Below are 12,490 nucleotides of genomic sequence, written 5' to 3'. Positions count from 1 at the left end.
AGGACTTTAACCATCTTGGAACCTCCTCCCTGTTACGTCACTTGCAGCGCATTCATCAAATTGGTATAGAAACTTTGTGGACAAAAAAACAAACAACAATCAGTCCAGTGTCACCTAGCTGCTCCTTTCTATCTGGATCAAAGCGCCTGCAATCTCCACCATCAACACCTGCATCATCCTCGCTTGTGATCAGAAGTAGTCCTGCATCCAATATTATAAGGACTGACTCCTCTCCTATCCTTGATTCATCAGAAGGATCCTTGAGTGCTACGCCTGCTGCTGTTGCTATGACTGGATCTTCATCCCAGAAGGGGACCAGGATGAAGACTACTTTTAGTAGTTCAATTTCAAACAAACAATTGGCTGTCACACAATCCTTTGCATTGGCGAACAAGTTTGACAGCAAACAGTTGCACAACGGATAACTGACGCCCTAGATGGGCCACGTGTTTGTGCCGCCCACTCGTGTTGCTTAGCATAGTCACCCAGCTACCTCGGTGCAACCTTTTGAACTAAAAACAATATTGTGAGGTGTGAGGTGTTCAGAATAGATTGGAAATGAGTGGAAATGAATGTTATTTAGGTTAATAATAGCATGGGAGCAGAAAAACCCACACATTCTATGATTTTAGCTGTTTTTATGCTTTTTTTTCTAAAAAAAATACAGATCCAAAACACAAAACCCAGAACCCAAAACACGGAAGGGTGGTTTTGGCAAAACCAATCCAGATCCAAAACACGAAGAAAGATTCAGATCCAAAACACAAAAAATGGCCGGTGCACTCCCCTAGAAATAACGTCCATCTCTGATCAGGCCCTATGGGCTTTATTTATCAATCTTATTTTACTAATATACTGTGAAAAATGCTGTCTTCACATCATTGTCATATCATTTTAGTTTACGGAAATGTATTAAAGGGCTTGGGGCAATTTTTGTGAAAAACTACTTGAAGCCCTTTAATTCACATTTGTTTAGTAAGTAGATTGCATTTTCCATTACAAGTATGGGAAATACGATCTGCTTGAAATTTACTATGGGGAATTGTGAAAAAATACCAGGTAGGAGCATATATAAACTGATCTTTATTTGTGTCGATATCTTGCACCCAGTGCATAATAGTAATTATTTTGCCTTATCAGCACAGAACTGGACCTTTAGGGGAAAGTTTCTATATAATTTTTTTTTTTGCCTTATTGATTTCCATAAAGAATTCAGGGCCTGAATCAGACCCGTTTGCTAGGATACATACACTCGTAGCGAGCCGATGTTTGCAATCTGCGCATGCGTATAAATCGCAGTGCGTGAACCAGTCCATGCGATCGCCCCTTGTACATAGACGCCTCGCTAGAATGAGTGACAGAACGAGCCATTTGTGGGTGGACAATAGGGGCTGGCTGTCTGTTCTGCTGTGTTGCCCAGAGGGTGCTCTGTCCATCAGGGGTGCTCTTCTTCACCCCCAGTGTATAAAAAATAACAACAATTTTTTGTGTGTGCATGTTATCCACACCACCAGTGAAAAAATAAAAACATTTTTTTGTGTATATGTAATGCGTATTACCACACCACCAGTGTGAAAATAAAAACAATTTTTTTGTGTGTGCGTGTTAGCCTGCCACACCACCAGTGTGAAAATAAAAACAATTTTTTGTGTGTGCATGTTAGCCACACCACCAGTGAAAAAATAAAAACACTTTTTTGTGTGTACACCACCAGTGTGAAAATAAAAGTAATTTTTTAGAGTGTACGTGTTAGCCTGCCACACCACCAGTGTGAAAATAAAAACTTTTTTGTGTGTGTGTGTGGCTGTTAGTCACACCACCAGTGAAAAAAAAAACAATTTTTTAATGTGTGTGTTAGCCTGCCACACCACCAGTGTGAAAATAAAAACAATTTTTTGTGTGTGCATGTTAGCCACACCACCAGTGAAAAGATAAAAACATTTTTTTGTGTGTACACCACCAGTGTGAAACTAAAAGTAATTTTTTAGAGTGTACGTGTTAGCCTGCCACACCACCAGTGTGAAAATAAAAACTTTTTTGTGTGTGTGTGTGGCTGTTAGCCACACCACCAGTGGAAAAAAAAAACTATTTTTTAATGTGTGCGTGTTAGCCTGCCACACCACCAGTGTGAAAATAAAAACATTTTTTTGTGTGTGCGTGTGGCTGTTAGCCACACCACCAGTGAAAAATAAAATCTATTTTTTGTGTTTGCGGAATTGCGTATTAGCCACACCATCAGTGTGAAAATAAAAACAATTATATGGTTTGTGCGTGTTAGCCTGCCACACCACTAGTGAAAAAATAAAAACAATTTTTTGTGTGTGTGGTTGGTTGTGTGCGTTAGCGCAACTTAGCTGCGCTATAATTGCTTGGTGACACTGCTGTAAGACCGCAGTGAGTATGGATGACAGTCACATGACAGGAGAGCAGGATCCACATATCAGTCTTGTAGCGGCCGGCAGCAGTCATGATGATGACGATGCAAGGCCGTCAACGTCATCTATGCAGGCCGATGTACCAGGGATTAAGTCAGGCCAAAAAATCAGGCTAAGAAAAACTACTTTTACCATGTTAAAGAAAAAAAAAATCTAAAGCTAAGTCAGCTTTAGAGAAACAAAAATGTGGCAATATGCCATTCACTACATGATGTGGCAAGGAAAGGATATGGCCTTGGGCTTTATTATTTTTGACTGGTGGTTCTAGTGATGATTTAAGCCCCTCTGCTTGTAGGAGAGGTACAAAAAAAATGTAAATTGTTAAGACGAGTAAGACACCGGAACCAACTGTGTGCTCCGAAAAATCACAAATCCCCGAGGAGAGTCCAAGTGTATCCGCGGTTGCGATGCGTGAGCCTGACCTTTCTAATACTGTACTTGAAGAGGATCCTCCTTCCACCATTTGCATGCCCTCTGCAAATGTGGGGATGAGCAGCACAAGTCAACACGCTGACGTAGAATTTGAGGATGCTTCTGTGAAATTGCACGAGGAGGATATTTAAATAGTTGGCGATAACAACAAGGATGATGAGGATGTTGATGAGGATTTTGATGGCGAGGTTGTTTGTGTAAAAACTGTAAATCAGGCAACAGTTGTTGCCCATGGTGGAAAAAATCCCATAGTTTGCATGCCTGGGGAAAGGACCAAAAAATCCACATCACATGTGTGGAATCATTTCCACCCAAATCCAGACAACCTTTGTCAAGCCATTTGTAACCATTGCCATGTAACAGTGAGTAGAGTTAAGGACTTTAACCATCTTGGAACCTCCTCCCTGTTACGTCACTTGCAGCGCATTCATCAAATTGGTATAGAAACTTTGTGGACAAAAAAACAAACAACAATCAGTCCAGTGTCACCTAGCTGCTCCTTTCTATCTGGATCAAAGCGCCTGCAATCTCCACCATCAACACCTGCATCATCCTCACTTGTGATCAGAAGTAGTCCTGCATCCAATATTATAAGGACTGACTCCTCTCCTATCCTTGATTCATCAGAAGGATCCTTGAGTGCTACGCCTGCTGCTGTTGCTATGACTGGATCTTCATCCCAGAAGGGGACCAGGATGAAGACTACTTTTAGTAGTTCAATTTCAACCAAACAATTGGCTGTCACACAATCCTTTGCATTGGCGAACAAGTTTGACAGCAAACAGTTGCACAACGGATAACTGACGCCATATCAGCTATGCTGGTATTAGATGTGGGTCCAGTTACCGCCATTAATGCAGTGGGTTTTAGACAGTTAATGGAGGTCCTGTGTCCTTTCTAGATTCCACTTCTCTAGAATAGCAATTCCCAATCTGTACAAGGACATTAAAAAAAACCTTATTAATGTCCTCCAAAATGCTGTTGTGCCCACTGTCCACTTAACCACAGATACAGTATGTGGACAAGTGGTACAGGGCAAACTAAAGATTACATTACTGTGACAGCCCATTGGGAAGGTGTATTGCCTCCAACAGTGCAAACAGCAGCAGCATAATGTAACAAATGCCAGCTCATTCAGAGGCAGGCTACTCTGTGTATGTCCGGTTTCACTAAGAGGCATACCGCTGAGAACCTCTTAGAAAAACTCAGGGAAATCATTGCAAAAATGTCTTACCCCACTTGGACTCTCCTCGGATTTGTGATTTCTGACAATGCCAGCAATATTGTGCGAGCATTACATCTGGGCGAATCGAACACATCCCATATTTTGCTCACACAGTGAATTTGGTGGTGCAACATTATAAAAAAATGACAGGGGCGTGCAGGATATCTCTCGGTGGCCCAAAAGATTTCTGGACATTTTCGACATTCAGCAACTGCGTGTCGAAGATTGCAGCACCAGCAAGAACTGTTGAATTTGCCCTGCCATCAGCTGAAGCAAGAGGTAATAACTAGGTGGAATTCTACCCTCTATATCTGGGGTGGGGAACCTTTTTTCTACCGAGTGTCATTTTGATATATATAACATTATTCGCGGGCCTGATGCAGGACACGCCTCCACTCCGTATGATGACACAAGGGGCGGGGCCACAATCACCGGTGATTACAGCAATGCCCGGAGCATCCTGAGAATGCTCTGTAGGGGCAGCGGTGTGACCATCTGAAGCATTCTAAGGATGCTACAGATGGCACTGCTGCATAGATTCTGGTTGCAGGGTGCCATTCTGGGCACCCTGCTAGCCAGATGAGGCTAGTAGAAAAAAGCTCAGAGGGCCAGAACAAATGATTCAGAGGGACTTATATGGCCCCCGGGCCTGAGGTTCCCCATCCCTGCTCTATATGCTTCAGCAGATGGAGGAGCAGGAAAATGCCATCCAAGGCTACACTGTGGCCTATGACATAGGGAGAGGAGCAGGAATGCATCTTAGTCAAGTGTGGTGGAGAATAATTACCATGTTGTGCAAGGTTCTCAAACCCTTTGAACTTGCCAGCTTCAGTCAGGTCATTCCCCTAATCAGACTTTTGCAAAAGCAGCTGCAGAAAGTGAAGGAAGAGCTAAAATAGAGTGATTCCGCTAAGTATGTCAGACTTGTAGATCAAGCGCATTCGGTATGAAAAGCCAGCTGCCGCATGACCGGCAGTTCGACTCCCGGCTGCGGCAGCCCGACAAAACAGCAGAGGCCGGCAGCGGAAGCACAACAGTGCTGGAAATCCCGATCGTCCCTAAGGTAAGTATAAACTATACTAACCAACCCCCCTAACCCTAATCCTAACCGCTAGGGTTAGGCACTTAGGGGTGCCTAACCCTAACCGCCCCCCCAAGTGCCTAACCCTAACTTCCCCCCTCTAAGTGCCTAACCCTAACCCCCCCTTCCACGCTGCCTAAACCTAAGTCCCCCAGGGGGTGCCAAACCCTAAGTCCCCCCAAGGGTGCCTAACCCTAACCCTCCACCCTAGACTAACCTTAACCCTTCCGGGGGAGTGCCTAACCCTAATCCCCCCCCCAGGTGCCATAAACCTAACCCTCTCCCCCCGCGGCTGTCCGCTCACGGCGCCCGGCATTCCTTCGATCGGGATGCCGGGCGCCTGTCTCTCGGCGTCGGGATAATGACAGGCGTCTAGATTTTAGATGCCTGTCATTTAACCCTAAGCGGGATAGAGGATTCAGGAAGCCGGCAGTCAGGATTGTGGCCGCCGGCTTCCTAAATGTATCCCGATCAGGCCCTTCATTTGCTTTGATAGAATCCAAGGGTCCTCAATTATCTTGAAATCAGATCACTATATTTTGGTGACCATACTTGATCCTAGGTTTAAGTCATACCTTGTGTCTTTCTTTCCGACAGACATAAATCTGAAAAGATGCAGAGAGCTGGTCGTGAAAAAGTTGTCAGCTCAAGCGGAATGTGACACGGCAGCATCTCCTCCATTTTTTACAGCTGCCAGGAAAAAACTCAATTTTCTAAGAGACCCACTGCTGGTGGTGATGCAGATCAGTCAGCAAAACCTCATGAGATCTGGTTGGGTCTGAAAGAACTGGCTACAATGAGTGACATGTCTACCGTGACTTTGTCTGATACGGTCACCATTCAGAGAAAGGTGGATGATTATTTTAGGGAAAGCATCCATATAGGCATGTCACTCAGTCCCTTTCACTACTGGCAGGAAAAAGAGGCAATTTGGAGTCCCTTACACAACCTGGCTTTGCTGCACTTAAGTTGCCCACCCTCCTGTGTGTACTCTGAAAGAGTTTTCAGGACAGCCGGGAACCTTGGCAGTGATCATCATAGGAGGTTACTTCCCCAAAATGTGGAAAAGATGATGTTCATCAAAATGAATTACAATTTCCACGAGGAAGACCTTTATCAGCACTTACATCCAAATAATACAGAAGAGTCTGTAATGGTGAATTCCAGCGGGGACAAATTAATATTGTGTGAAGAGGAGGATGCACACACTGATGGGGATGACAATGACGATGAAGACATACAGATCTGCCCAGCTATTTTGTTGCTCATGGCGTGGCGTGAGTCGTGCCATGGACTTGTGGCGTGGCATGCAGGCCTCTGAGTCGCGCCATGGACTTGTGGCGTACCGTGGTATTCTTCAACGAAGGATATGCTACGGCATGTAATACAGTGCTTAACCACTGGGTGGCGAGTGCTCCACTTTTGTAATTGCATGTAATACAGTGCTTAACCGCTGGGTGGCGAGTGCTCCACTGTTGTAATTTGTACTGAATGCCTTGTACTGAATGCCATACTGTTAAACTTACAGTAAATTGGATGGATATCACATTCACATTCACAGCATTTGCATGTTCGCACAACCAATACTGTATTTTTAATGTCACATAATGTACATACAGTACAGTACTGTACCGTACAGTAAGATCTTATAACAGGATGCAAATCACTGCACATACAGTATTGTACGGTACATACGGTACGGTGCAGTAACTGAACAGTAGAGAAGTTGCCCGAGTTGTTGTCACGGTATAACCGATACTGTAGATTAATTAGATGCACGCACAGCTTTCACTGAGATGGGATGAATTACAGTATGACAAATTTTTTTTATTAAAAACAGCAGCGGGAGGAGTGCACAAGAATGAGGCCACTCTGTGCGTTTCACTGTAGCTGTCGTGTGGGCTAGTGGTTAGGTGATCACTTTGGCAGAATTACTGTATGGTCCCTGGTTCGATCCCTGGAAAAGAATACCGTACCGTATATTTTTTTTTCATTGTCACTTTCTGCTCTGGACACTATAGTGAAACTACTTTAGTAGTGTTGTACTGTAATACTGTAGTGTTGTTGTTTAAAAGGCTGCTTAAAAGTAAGACATTGCAAACTGATTGTGCGTTTAAATAGTGCAAAACTGTCATCACTGTCTGCGCTGTGGTGGCTGTCTGCTTCGAGGGGTTGCAATGGGATTTCATGCGCATGCCCAGTGGAGGGGTTACAATGGGATCTTTATCGCCAAGAGAGGGCTCTGTATCACAAACTGTGCTTGGCAATAGTGACCATTGCCAAGGACACCATCCCCCGTCTGCTAGGACAACTAGTGTGCCGCTATGAATGTGCCTGTACTGTATATTAAAAACTGACGGTGCCTTTGAATTTAGCACCACAGAATAGTGATTTCATAACTGCAGAAACTGGTAGTGAATCTACTGTATAGAATGAGAGACAGGGCTCTGTATCATAAACTGTGCGCCCAAAACGCAAAATGCAAACATGCGACAACGTAGATGCGTCTCGGCCTTACACACAATAGCTACATCCCTTGGACTGTGTCTGACAGTGGTTTCTGACTGTGAGAGAGCGCTCTGTGTTCAAAGCTGACTGTGCGTTTGAAGCGCAAAATAGCGTTGCATCGCAAACTTATGACAATGGTTATGCTGTTCCAACCTTGCACACTAAGTACGGTAGTACTGGGATCTGTATGAGAGAGAGCTCTCTGTATTACACGGTTGGCGCTATGGTGGCTGTCAGCCATCTGCGATGGATTAGAAATGGAGGGGGTACAATGGGATCTGTGGCGCCAAGCCATACGCCATGTAGCACTCTGCCATCACTGAGCATGCGCAGTTGGCTGTATTACTGCAGTCAGTACAGTACTGTATGCTGTTGAATTTCCATCTCTGGCGGGCGCATGCCCAGTAGGAGGGTTGTGATGGGATTTCTGGCGCATGCCCAGTGGGCCGAGAGTCATACACAGTGCATCAGGTCCCTTCCCCCAAAGCAAGCAAGAGCCTCTCATTACCATAATAAAGGATGCTTTGTTAATCCATTTACTGTAAGCAGTCAGCTCTGCCCTAGTGTCCTGAAAAATGCTACGAATTGTGACCATTGCCAAGGACACCATCCCCCGTCTGCTAGGACAACTAGTGTGCCGCTATGAATGTGCCTGTACTGTATATTAAAAACTGACGGTGCTGTTGAATTTAGCACCACAGAATAGTGATTTCATAACTGCAGAAACTGGTAGTGAATCTACTGTATAGAATGAGAGACAGGGCTCTGTATCACAAACTGTGCGCCCAAAACGCAAAACGCAAACATGCGACAACGTAGATGCGTCTCGGCCTTACACACGATAGCTACATCCCTTGGACTGTGTCTGAGAGTGGTTTCTGACTGTGAGAGAGCGCTCTGTGTTCAAAGCTGACTGTGCGTTTGAAGCGCAAAATAGCGTTGCATCGCAAACTTATGACAATGGTGATGCTGTTCCAACCTTGCACACTAAGTAAGGTAGTACTGGGATCTGTATGAGAGAGAGCTCTCTGTATTACAAGGTTGGTGCTATGGTGGCTGTCAGCCATCTGCGATGGATTAGAAATGGAGGGGGTACAATGGGATCTGTGGCGCCAAGCCATACGCCATGTAGCGCTATGCCATCACTGAGCATGCGCAGTTGGCTGTATTACTGCAGCCGGTACAGTACTGTATGCAGTTGAATTTCCATCTCTGGCGGGCGCATGCCCAGTAGGAGGGTTGCGATGGGATTTCTGGCGCATGCCCAGTGGGCCGAGTCATACACAGTGCATCAGGTCCCTTCCCCCAAAGCAAGCAAGAGCCTCTCATTACCATAATAATGATTTCAGTATGATTTCAACGGCACAGTCAGTGGGTAATACAGAGCTTAATGATTTCAAACTGGATTAGACATTCTTCTACCGCTTTATTATACCGTACATTCCTGATTCCATGTGGAAAACGCTGTAATACTGTATAGTGTACCGAATCACCGCTTCTGTCAAACAATCATCGGGCGGTGATACAGAACATACCATACGGTACATTGGAAATCACACGCATGCGCTATGTAGTTTAGGTAAAAAGGGCCACCTGGTGGGCAAAATGTTGTATTACACGTAATTAAATCAGACGCATGTGCTATGTAGTTTAGGAAAAGTGACATCTGGTGGGCAAAATGTTGTATTACACGTAATGACTTTTTTCATTACTAAACTTTCTTTGTGGCGCGACTCATGGCGTGGTGTGTGGCGCGCCATGCATGGCGTGAGAGATAACGCTGTGATGCCACGTTATAGCTGGGCACATCAGTATAATCTAATGTATTGTAAAGCCAGTTTGTGTATGGGATCATTGCTACCAATGTCCACTGCGCAGTGGCAGCTTGTTTTGTGGGGGGTCCAAACAAACCAATAATTTTAGCCACAAGTGGCAGTCCCTGTCATTGAAGTGATTGGTTTGTTAAACTGTGAATGTCCTGTTTCATATATACAACATAAGGGTGGGTTTGAGGGCCAAGGACAATTCCATCTTGCACCTTTTTCCTTTCCATTATGTGCTGTTTGGGGCACTGCTGCATGACATTTTTAATGTTATGGTTTATGAATGTCCAGAAATTGTAATGACCACAGACAGCATCTCCTGCATGCCCCTTTCATTTTTCATTTTTCAACTGCTGCTTGTTGTATCAAGCCGACGGCACAAGTCACACAACAGTGACATTCAGCCAAGGGTTCTCAGCCCTCAATGCTGCTACACGACCCAAAGGCCGCATCCTGCTTCACGACCTCAATCCTGCTTCACGACCCAAAGGCCACCTGTCGTCACTCCTCCCCAGCCCTCAAGGCTGTAACGGCTGCAACTTTCCAAGAGATCATAGCTCTGTATTCCAGTACTACTCAGCCCGGAGGCTGCATCAACAATTAACTATCAACTATCAATTCTTCAGCCAGTGACTGCACCAATTATCAAGCATCAACTCTTCTTACTTCAGCCAGTGTCTACGCCAACTACAGTATCAATTCTTCAGCCAGTGGCTGCACCAATTATCAAGTATCAACTCTTCTTACTTCAGCCAGTATCTGCACCAACTATCAATTCTTCAGCCAGTGGCTGCACCAATTATCAAGTATCAACTCTTCTTACTTCAGCCAGTGTCTGCAAAAGGCTGCATCCTGTTTCACGGCCCAAAGGCCACCTGTCGTCACTCCTCACCAGCCCTCAAGGCTGTAACGGCCACAACTTTCCAAGAGATCCAGCCCTCAAGGCTGTTGCAGGACTGGTTCCTTCCTAATCATATCTTTGTATTCCACTACTACTCAGCCTGTAGGCTGCATCAACAATTAACTATCAACTATCACTTCTTAGCCAGTGGCTGCACCAATTATCAAGTATCAACTCTTCTTACTTCAGCCAGTGTCTCCGCTAACTATCAATTCTTCAACCAGTTGTTGCACCAATTATCAAGTATCAACTCTTCTTACTTCAGCCAGTGGCTGCACCAACTATCAATTCTTCAGCCAGTGGCTGCACCAATTATCAAGTATCAACTCTTCTTACTTCAGCCGGTGGCTGCGCCAACTATCAATTCTTCAATCCTCAAGGGGTACCCAACCATCATCTTTGCACAGTCCTCAACTCTATTTATCACTCAGGTTTGAGCCAGCTAGCTGGATGCAACCTTTTGGCCCTTAACTAGATGAAAAAAATCAATATTGTGAGCTGTGAGGTTGTCAAACTGACTGGAAATGAGTGGTAATAAATGTTATTAAGGTTAATAATACTGTAGGAACAAAAACAGGTCCATTTTATGTGATTTTAGCTGTTTTTATGATTTTTTTAAGAAAAAATCCAGATCCAAAACCGAAAAACAAAACACGGAAGTGAGGTTTTGGCAAAACCAATCCAGATCCAAAACCAGGGGAGATCCAGTTCCAAAACCAAAACACGAGGGTCGACACACATCTCTACTTACCAATTGTTGTATACACTTCCTGGAGATTATGTGTATTACTAAGGGAAAGTGGGCGTCTTAAGACAGGCTGGTGGGCGTCTAAATACACACCGCAATCGCACACCAAGACATATTGGGCGTGCTAATGTCTTGCAGTGCACTCGTGGGATTTGCATTCTTTGGCAGCTGACGGCTGTGTGCGAAAGCATCTAGCAAGCGGGTCCAGATCGGGCTCTCTGCCCTGTGCAGACCAGGCTGTAATATTTCTGCTTTTATTCTATTGGTAAATTGCCCCAATACTAACAGAAACAGCAGATTTTGCATTAATGATGGTAAATATCTAGTTGATAAACATGCCCCTCAGACATGCTTGCCTACTCTCCTGGAAGTTGCGGGATGCTCTTGAATTTTTGGGTAGTCCCACGCACCCCCAGAAAAGTAGTTGGATCTCCTGCATCCCGCCCACATCCTAGTGAAGTGGGCAGGATGGGAAGATTATACAGGGAATTTGTGGGTCTATACTAAGGGGTGGAGCTAAAATTATGCAAGTTGCATAATTTAGACCTACAAATAGAGCCTTTTTGCCACGACAAGGTCGGGCCTAATGACTTGAGAGCCGGGTCCTGCCCTCCCAAAGCTATCAGATGCATCTCCTCTCCGGGCTTCTTCCAGAAAGGAGTTAATTGAAGTAGGTAAGTATGCCGTTAAAGCCAGCCCAGTGGGGAAGCACTTTGAGGACTTGATTCCGAGATGTACACAAACTCGAAGGTGTGCCTACATTTTTGATGGCTGGGAGACTGTGCACGCTCATGTCGTTGCACATAGTGCCTCCTAAGCCACAGCTTGATTGACAGGCTGCGGTATTTTGGGGGAAACCACGGGGCTTGTTGTACAAAATGCGGTTGTGACGCAACCATTTTGTAGAAGTGCCGTGGCCAGGGTCTGTGCCTTTAGATTTCCTGGCCCTGACTTAGGAGTTCTAAGTAAGCATTCTGAGTAAGCTTAGGCTTATGCAATTGGCCAATGGCTGCGATGATGATCCAATGCTGCATCGTCAGACACAGCACTCAGATCTGCGATTACTTCTTTACAAATTGCTCTTTTCTTCAGACGCCTCCAACGGGCATTACCATATATTTGCATATCAGCTGCGTCTTGGGAAACAGCAGTGATGCGATCTGCATACAACTCTGAATCACCCCCTGAGTTAACACTGCACCCATAGGTGGTTTAACAGAGGACAGGGCTCATGTGCAGTGCCAGAGTGTACTGTACATGCGCTGATCTCTGGGAACATGGCGTCTGCGCCATTATCCTGGTCATTTCAGTACTGCACATGTGCAGATCTTCTGGAA

Source organism: Taudactylus pleione, unplaced genomic scaffold (genome assembly GCF_031769625.1).
Source record: "Taudactylus pleione unplaced genomic scaffold, aTauple2 ptg000250l, whole genome shotgun sequence".
Classification (NCBI taxonomy): Eukaryota; Metazoa; Chordata; class Amphibia; order Anura; family Myobatrachidae; genus Taudactylus; species Taudactylus pleione.
The sequence above is the reverse complement of the archived record's forward strand: the minus strand, read 5'-3'. Positions refer to the sequence as shown.